General features: G+C 40.6%; 1 long non-coding RNA gene across 1 annotated transcript; it reads right to left on the reverse strand.

Moving 5' to 3' along the window:
• Positions 1–5,186: 5,186 nt before the first annotated feature.
• LOC122998599 lies at positions 5,187–8,898 on the reverse strand. Its single transcript, XR_006407451.1, has 3 exons — positions 8,316–8,898; positions 6,409–7,897; positions 5,187–5,853 (listed from the first exon to the last, which is right to left on the reverse strand). It is a non-coding gene; the product is annotated as an uncharacterized LOC122998599 (long non-coding RNA).
• Positions 8,899–9,828: the final 930 nt, after the last annotated feature.

Genomic DNA, 9,828 nt, shown 5'->3' on the forward strand with positions numbered 1-9,828 from the left:
TTTTGTATGGTTATCTTTAAGCTTTTACACCTTGGATGCACATTGTGTCCTCATCTTTGGCACAGATTTATATACTGTGAGTTGTAAACACAGTTTTTGATACTCTGGATTTAAATGTATGATAGTTTTCCCTGAAATATAATCATTTTGTCGTCTTAGTTTTCAGCACCTGGCAATATTGCCCTCCAAACTTACAAAGTGTTATCATCCCCCCTCTCCATCCCATCCTTTCTCCATCCCTCTCTTGTGTCTCCCTCTGGTATCTCTCTCTCCATTTCGCCTCATCACTCCCTTCTTCCTCTTCTTCCACATCGTCGTCCTCTCCTCTGACCCACTTTCCTGCCTTCTCTCCACTATCTCCCTCTGTTCTTTTTCGTGCACCCACATCCTTCATCTCTATCTCTGTCTCCATTCTCCTCCCCCTTCCCCTTTTTTCCTCTTGCCTGTATTCATGCTTCTCCACCCTTCTTCTTTTCCATGCTGTTTCTTCTGACTCTTCATCTCTCTTCTTCATTTCTCCCTGTCCTTACACCTTCTTCTGCACCCTCACTCTTCTTCTACCTGCATCTCAATCCCTCCATTCTCACTCAGCCTCATTCAATATTCTCTGCTCCACGTTCTCTCTCTCTTCTCTCAGCCTTTGTCCATCTTCTGCATTCTTCTTCTTCTCCTTCTCTCTCATCATCTACCTTCTCCCTTGCACCCTCCTCCTCCGTTTTCTTTTCTACATCTGTCCTTCCCTCCTCCTCTCCTCTGCCCCTCCCACCTCCTCCCTTCTCCTCCTTTCTCCTTCCACCATGAGTCATTTCATGCTCTCTGTGCTCCCCTCACTACACCACAGAGCCACTCAGGACAGACATTCATCAGTGGCCTGAGATGATAGATGCTGCTCACCACAGCTCCAGCAGCCAGTTAGCCCGGGATGATGCCTTATGCATACAGATATCACCTGGCTGTAGTCTACCGCTTCAACCAGAATCGAATACACACATATACGCTCAAGTTTATACATGTACACTTGCAGCGCTGCTTGGTGTCTAAGACTGGCTCCGTGTGGAAAGAGAAAGTTTGGTGCATGTAAGAATGCATTGATAAGTATATTTACACATTAATAAAGTGTGTAAAAGTGTGTGTGCAATAGTGTTTGGATGGATTTTGTGTGTGTGTGTACATATGTGTGTGTGTGTGCTGTAGATTGTTAGGTATGTAAATTCCAGGGGAGTTAGGTTAATTGGGTCTGAAAAAGAGGTGGGTGTGTCTCTCTCCTCTATGACAAGCTTATTTACATAGCAAAGCTGTAATTACCCTAACGAAGCCCCTATCCTATCAGGGAGTGCACACACACACACACACACACAAACACACACACACACACACACACACACACACATATATATATATACACATACACACACATATACACGCATGTGCAATCCCCAAACAGGTTTGAACTCAATCATGCCAAACCTGTATTTTTCATCACTCCAGATCCCTCTCAGAAGTATTCCATTGACATGTTCATTTCTAATTGAATGGCATCCTTTAGAGCACCAATCAGTCGGTTTGTTGGAATTTTTCTATCAGAGCTCATTGGCTTCTAAGAGAGATGTGGGACCCGTTCCAGCACTTAGCAATCACTTCCTTCCTTCTCCCCCCTCTGTATTCTTTTGTAAAAACGGTCTTTTACTTTGTGAGAAATGGGTAATATAGGGGAAAAAAAGAGAAAAGATTTGCTTTTTGTCATATCAATTTAAAATCAAAATTGTAAATGATTGTTTCATAAAATGAGAAGATGTAACTTATATTCTCCATGTAGTGAGGCATGTTCAAACAAAGTTCACCCACAAACTGTTGATGGTTTGCTGTGATCAGTGTGTTATTTTTGGATAGTGATATTTCTGTGGTTCTCAACCTGGGGGGTGGCCCCCCAAGTGGTTGAGAGGTTGAGAGATAACTAAAAGAGGATAGGATGCAGATGAAACCCTCTTTCTGTTATGCAAATGTATGGTCTTGTGAAACACTCTTCTTTAACACTCTAAAAATTATTCAGATAAAACATGAAAAAGAATCATTCTTTTCTTGAACTAATCACAACTTGTACAACCTGTGACGATGGGTCACAAGTTTAGACATTGCTTTGTTCATTAAACAGAAAGGTTGGGAACCACTGCAATATTTCATCTAGTGATTTCCTACATTTCCCAGAATACTTTTTGCCAATATGTAGATAGTGTGATTGAATTAATTCATTTCAGCAGAAAGAGAATAGCAATAAATAAGGCTGTTCTGCTGAGGTTAGTTTCACTGGAGAAAATAATATCTCTACATCTTCTACGATGGATTTCTTCGTGTATGAACATTGAGTATTGGTGGAAGACAGTGAGTGAAGACATTTTCCAGTTGCAAGATAATCTAAGCGGTTGAGAGACAACTGAAAGGGGATACGAGGTGGTTGAAACCCTATTTCTGTTTGAAATTTGTTATTTTCTGAATGTCTTTTTTTTCTCATGAAAAAATAATTCTTTGGTTGAACTAATCACAACCATTGTAATATTTCCTCCAGTGATTTCCTACATTTCCCAGAATGCTTTTTGCCAACCAACAGTTAAAGTGATTGAATTAGCCAAATTCAGTCCATGTGGCAAGAGCAATAGCAAAAAAACAATGGCAAGAAAACAATTCTTTTCCATTTAACAGAATGCCATGGCACCTTTTCTACTGCCATCTCCATACAATGGAGGTAAATTGAATTTCGTTCAACAGAAACGTCACTGTCAACAGGTCACTGCAGGTACTTCCTGTGATGAAACAGTACCAAAAGAACTGTTGATATTGAGGTTTTTTAGATTATTCAGAGCAACTATGACTTTGTTTTTTTGGAAATGCATATTGCATATTGAGTTTTTTAAAATGTTGTTTTTAACTACTTTGAGAAGCATTCCATTGTATTTAAGTGCCAGCATGAGTTTCAGAGGCAGATATTGCAAAACACTGGCACATTATTTAAAGCTTTTTGGGGCAAATTTGTGATTTTGTGGTGTACTGTATAAATAAACTGACCTGACATACTGTAAATCAGAAACTCTCTGCATGGCTCAATACCACTAGCTGTGAGTGAGAAAATATACATTGTATATATTTGGGTGAAGTGAATGTCAAATATTTTTAGCCATTCTAGCGGCATGGCTCTTGATGAGAGCAGGCACATGTCACTTCCCTGTTTACCCAAAAAGAAGAAAAAAAAACAGTTTATGATTTTCTTTACTTCCCCAAAGAGTAAAAGAAAATAAAAGAAGAGATCTGTGGCTTCAGGCCATTCGCAGAGAGGATGAAAATGGTAAACTGACTGTGGGACCCAGACAGCCAATACATGTATGACTGTGGCAAACACTCTATCACAGGTTAGTTAATGATATTAATGTCAACTGTTATAATATTAAAAGTCAAAGTAGTGAATGTTGATGCTGCATGGAAAGGGCAGTACATAGAACATACTGAAAAGCCAAGGAAATCCCAATTTAATGTTAGCCTGTAACAAAAGGGTTAAGTTAGCTAACAGCTAGCTTGCTAGCTCCGGCTGCAGCAAACTGGTTTTTCCCCTGGTTTGTTGAAACATAGGTACCAAGTAAAACGGGTTCACCTGCCTGTTCCCTGAAGTGATTTTATGTCATGATTATTGCCAAATTCAAAGTGTGTCTAAATGCTTTATTAATGCCATGATAATAAAACTAAAGGGAATTGAATCATCATTAAGAAATAAATTAAATTGTCTAGTACAAACTACTGCAGCAATACACATCATTCACTTGTGAGATATGATTAATTGTACAGTCCAGAATTAGAACTGGTGACTGACTATAGAGAGAAGTGTCAGCTATTTGGGAGGTCATAGTCCAAACATTCATTATGTGTTAAGGTATGTCAATTACTTTATGACTACACATTTGATGAGTGCATTTATCCAAAGCTGTATAAAGTTCTTTTGAAACAGTATCTGCATTTGGCTTACACTTACACCCTACTTGTTACAGGATTCCATGTGAATGACTACAAGCATCTGGATTATGTCAAATCTATTTTCCACATCGGCGGCAATTGACAGAAGGCGCAGTAAAGTTATGGCGCTACAAAAATGCCAGGAAAAGAGAGGCTGGTGTTGATAATAAGGTCCTGCCAGCCAAAAGAAGGCAAACAAGGGCACCTACAGAAGCTTCTCCCACTGAGCCCACTGAAGCTTCACCCACTGAAGCTTCTCTCACTGAGCCCACTGAAGATGGGGCACTGAGATAAGGCCAGTTTCACACAGGGAGCAAGTTGCAATCGCCATAGAGTTAGCCAATCTCAGGAGAAAGACAGATGAGGCAAGAAGGGAGAGAGATGAGGCCAGAAGAGAATGAGATGCTGCACTGCCGAACTGGTCTAAGGACTGATTGTTTGTGAATGTTGTTGGAGGCCAGAACAGTGCATACAGGGCCATGACTGGGTTCACCTGGGCAGTGTTTGACTGTCTTCATCATCACCTTGTTCAGTTCATCAAGTCACCATGCAAGTTTTTTCGATTGTCTACCGAGACCAGCTTTTCCTGCGTTTGCTCAAGCTACGCCAGAATCCATCAATTGCTTTGCTGAGCCAAATACCGGAGCAACGACAGTCTACCATCCGCAACATATTCCAACGTTGGCTGAATCTTCTGCATGCAAAGATCACCTTCCTCATTCACTGGCCTGACAGGGAGTGCATCACACAAACCATACCGCCAGTGATGAAGGCCAAATTTCCTCACCTCACATAAATTACTGATTGCTTTGAAATCAGAATTGAACAGCCAAAGGCCCTTAAAGCTGGATAAAGACGCCAAAAAAGATGTGATTTATGATTACTTGGTCATGTAGCTTTTTAACACTAACCATGTTTTGGTTTTTTTGTTTTTTCCCACAAGGGAAATCTTACTCCAGTTATAAGAAGTGGACTACAGTCAAATATTTTATTGCGTGTAGTCTTCTCATCATCTTCTTGTCCAAAGGCTGGGGTGGAAGACCACAAACATTAAAAGCAATAGGCCTACATCTGACGCATTACTTGTTTCAGATCTTGGCTGATTGGGGTTTTACCCTTAAAGACGACTTTGCCTTGCTTGGTGCAAGTTGAAGCTGACGTTGAAGAGCCCAGAATGTATATTTATTTGCTGCAAACTGGCAAACTATTTGATATATCAATTTGATGGCACATAAAATGATTAACAGTTTCACTGAAACTCCTACATTAAATTAATATTCAACAACACAGCATGAAGTATGACTGTAGCCATTTGTATAACAGTGCTATAACAAATACTGAGAACAAGGGTTTTATGCTTTTAAAAGATTTTAAAAAGGTGTATTTTACAGAACGCGTGATTAGTGTCCTGAAACGCAGATTCCACATCCTAGATGGGCCACTTCCTGTTGGCTTTGTGAAGTCCCTGTGGGATGAGATAGAGAACAGGGATGTAGCTACCACTGACAAGATAGTACATGCCTGTGCTGCCTTGATCAACATGTCAGGTACCATTGTGTTCAATAAAAACAGACAGGGGGATGTGTAGGTAAGTATAATCAGTTAATCAGTCACGCTTTCTTTTCTGTTTGAGTCATTGTAACTGAGTTCTGGCCATGGCAGCTCAAATGAACAACTGCCTACAATCTACTGTAAATGTGACTTAAGCACAACACATATTACTCATGAATAGGAGCGGCCCAGAGTGAATCCCATCATAGTCAGTCTTGTGACAACTATTTGCTCCCTCATCTTCCAAAATCTACCTTACTGCACTGCTCTCCACCCTGCGCTGACTGTGGACTCCATCTCAGTCTCCTGTGAATGTAAATAAATAGTTTGTGATGGATTCTGTTGTCATGAGCCTCATATCTAACTGCAAATGCCACATGAAACAGATATGAACTATAAATGCATTAACATATGACTGAGTAACATATGACATATGACTGTGATGCAGTTTTTGAATGCTGTATGTTCTCCCTGAAATTCCTGCTCTGTTTCTGGGACTACACAGTCTGTGGACTCCACCTCAATCTCCTGAGATTGCAAAGAAATCATTGGCAATAAATTCTGTTGGCATACACCCCATACTTAACAGAAATTGTTGCATAAATAATAAATGATATGAGTAAATGTTAATTATTTTTGTATTTTTCATATGACTGTGATGCAGTGTTTTACATTTTGTGTATTTTACTTAAAGCTCCCTCCTGTTATGTGTTATGTGTGGACTCCACCTCAGTCTCCTGAAATTACAAATAAATCATTTGTGATTAATTCTGTTGGGTTTCACCATGTTTGTACGGCATATATTTCATTTATTACATGAGAGACAATGTATTTACAGTCTCTGAACAAAGTGTGTTGTACCTGAAGCTCCAGCTCTGTTTCTGGGACTGAGGTTCCCGCCAACTGAGGGTAGATGTGCCTGGGCCAGAAATGGCTGATGGTTTCCGTTGCCTTACAAATGAAATCTCATCTTGTTGAACATTGAAAATGACCGTTTGCCAGGTGATGAAATCTGCATAGCCTGTTTCGCATACATACATCTGCAGCTGCACCTGTAAGATAAAGAGAGTACAGCATAGCCTCCTCCCACGACCACCCCAAACTTACAACTGCCACAAACACAGAAAATAAAATGAGATTCCTTGTGATGTGTTATTTATTGTATTACCTGGGTGTAGAAGCTGTGGTTGACCCTCAGTCACAAAGTAACTGAGGGTCTTGTCTGTGATCAAGTGAAATATCACCCACTTCAAGGGACACTTTGTCTCAAACACTCCTTGCTCACAGCAATCACAAGATATGTATGCATCACAGCTTACACCAATGTAGGGCTTGTTTTTGCACACTCGGAAGCCTGCCCTTAGAATACTGAAGCTCTTGTGGGCTGTATATACCTCATTTGATATGGCGATTGAAGTTTTTGCTGTGCGTGTGTTTGTTAGGCCTGGGGCATACTTATAAGTTTCGATGGCCTCCCTTTCATGATCCCTACCCCAAACAATGCCTGGAGTTGTCAGCCGGTTTTGCAGAGACCCTTTCTGCACAATCTCTCTCAGCAGTGCTTTTGATGGCTTCTCAAGAGACGTGTGTTGTACCCAGTACGCGGATATGCCCATCACCCTTCCAACTCTTTGCTGGTGCCAAGATGAACATTCTGGTTTCTTCTTCTATTGCCTGTTCTTGGTCATCAGAAAACCCTAAGAGATTTTCAAACTATGGCTTTGGCCTGAAAGAGTCTGCATACTCTTTAAAAGTGCTGAGACCAACGGGCAGTTCTCCAGTGGCAAACAACATTTCAAGGAACTGGTGTTGATATTCTTTTGACTTCGGAACTGCCCTCTACTTTTTTCTGACTCCCCTCTTTCTTATTGTCTTTCATCATGTCTGCCTCGACCTTTTTGGTACAGACTTTGTTCTAGGCAGGCAATGCTGGTTGGTGCCACACTTGTGTAACCTAGGCAGACAGATGCCTCTAACTTAAAAAGGAGTACCCCAACATGGGAACAACTTTCTCCTAGCCTAGAATAAAATAGAATACAATTACTTAATTTTTCACCAAATAGGAAGAGCATTTCCTCTCTTCTGAAAAAATTTGATATGTAGCATTGTGATTAATACTGTTATTATTATGCAGACAGCTTACCCTGCCATGCAATCACATTGAGCTGCTTTAACCCCTCCCAAGTGTTCTGGGATTGATCGGTGACCGTCCACGATGGCTTGACCTGGGTCTTGAAAATTGTAATGTCAGCAGAGGGTTTGCGGTGCAGTACCACATCCACCCAGCCACTGGTGAACTTATGTGCTTCCAGGGATTTGTAGTTCTTCATTTGGCTTGCCGTGTAAATCCCTAGATGAGAGTATTACATTTGTTTTTTTAAGATAGGATAATGAATAAAACTGTTCAATGGGCATAGATGATGCATTTGCCGATGTGATGAACTGTTAGTTATATAGTATGTACTGTATTTAGTTCCAAAAAGCAAATGTTTTGCTAAATTCTCTCTCAAATTTGCGTTTTCTTTGTAGAAATGCTTGTGTGTGTGTGTATGTGTGTGTGTGTGCACGCATGCATGTGTAGGCCCACTGTATGTGACGGGGTGAAGATGGAATTATTAATGTCTACATTATAGCCTACCTTATAGTTGCAGGGCGCTAGTGAGCTTGCTAAACCCCTGTTAAGCATGTTAATGTTGGAGAGACTACCAAAACAACAAAATAAAGTGTCTTAACGACAGAAAAAGTGACCGATGTCATAAATACATTACCTGGAAATTAGGTAGTTGTAAGTCAGGGTATGACACCTCCGACCAGTGGGTGGGGTTGCTTTAATGAAGGCAGACTGAAAGGACAGTCATCAATCCCTATTTCTTTCATTCTTTCTATAATATGATGCCAAACGTAGATTGGCAACAACATAATTGTTTGCCTGTTGGCTATAGGATTTGGGCCCCTAATAGCTAAAAAGCAATATGCTTTTCTTATTTGATTAGAGGGACTGTTTTCACCCAAAAAGGGGCAGGGGCATGACGCAAAGTCAAAGTACCTAGATGTGCTGCTCATCTTTCAAGGCAATGTTGGTCTGTCTGTCGATTGGTTGGTCCACCACTTTGGTCCAGTCTAAAATATCTTAACAAATACTGGATGGATAGCTAGGAAATTTGGTACACAAATTCATGTCCCCCTCAGGATGAATTGTAAAATTGTATTTTGACTCAACAGATCAATATTTTTTTGTCCAGTACTTTGGTTTTTGACTAGCCTAAATATGCCTAAATACGTACGAAATGAATAACATTCCCATCAGCCTCAGCTGTACTGTATGTGTTGCTAATTGGCAAATGTTAGCATGTTAACACACAAAACTATGATTGTGAACATGGTAAACATTATACTGGCTAAACATCAGCAATTTAGCATTGTCATTGTGAGCATGTTAGCATGCTGATGGTAGGTTATAGCTCAAAGCACCACTGTGCCTTAGTACAGCCTCACAGACTCACAAGCATGAATGTAGACTCCTAGTCAAGTGGCAGCAACAACATCTTGAGGCTGAAGCCAATGCAGAAGTACCTTAAAGTGCAATGTCACAGACGGCCACTAGATGCTGGCTCTCATTCAACGCTTCAACGTCTCTCTAGAAATGTTAAGTCAATAATTTTCTTCAACGACTCATTATGGTATCAATCTCTGAATTCAGGCCCTATAATAAGTGTGCTGGTGGTCATTTTGGAAATTATTGCTTTGTTAATAAGATTTGAAGATGTATAGTAGCTTTGATGTCTGCCATGGGCATTGATTAACAGCTGTGATTGACAGCTGCCTCACATGCTGCTCTGCCCCGCCCTAGGGCTCACACTGACTTGTACTATTGTTGCAATATTCCTGTAACTTTAATGTTACTTGATTATGATACCTGCCCTGTTGGCACAATTTAGCTGAAGTAACTAACGTTAGCCCGGGTGTGCACTGTTCAGTGTTCCCAGGAAGCTAGCATTCGCTTGGGTCTGGGGTAGCGGGTCGTGTTCCCTGAGTGTGAAAGGCAACACCCTGCACCATAAGCTGCAACTCTGGGCTTCAAACATGCTCCAATGCAAACCAATGGGTTACATCCATCTTAACATACAGTCTATGCTCTTAGTCTTGTTCCGCTTCCAAACTCTAGAAGCTGTTACAGGAATTTCTCATCATCTCATCTCATCAACTCATATAGATTTGCCTTGTTGTCAATGAATACTCTGTAGATACACCACCGAATAACAAAATAACCAGAGCATGAAA

Source organism: Thunnus albacares, chromosome 15, assembly GCF_914725855.1.
Source record: "Thunnus albacares chromosome 15, fThuAlb1.1, whole genome shotgun sequence".
NCBI lineage: Eukaryota > Metazoa > Chordata > Actinopteri > Scombriformes > Scombridae > Thunnus > Thunnus albacares.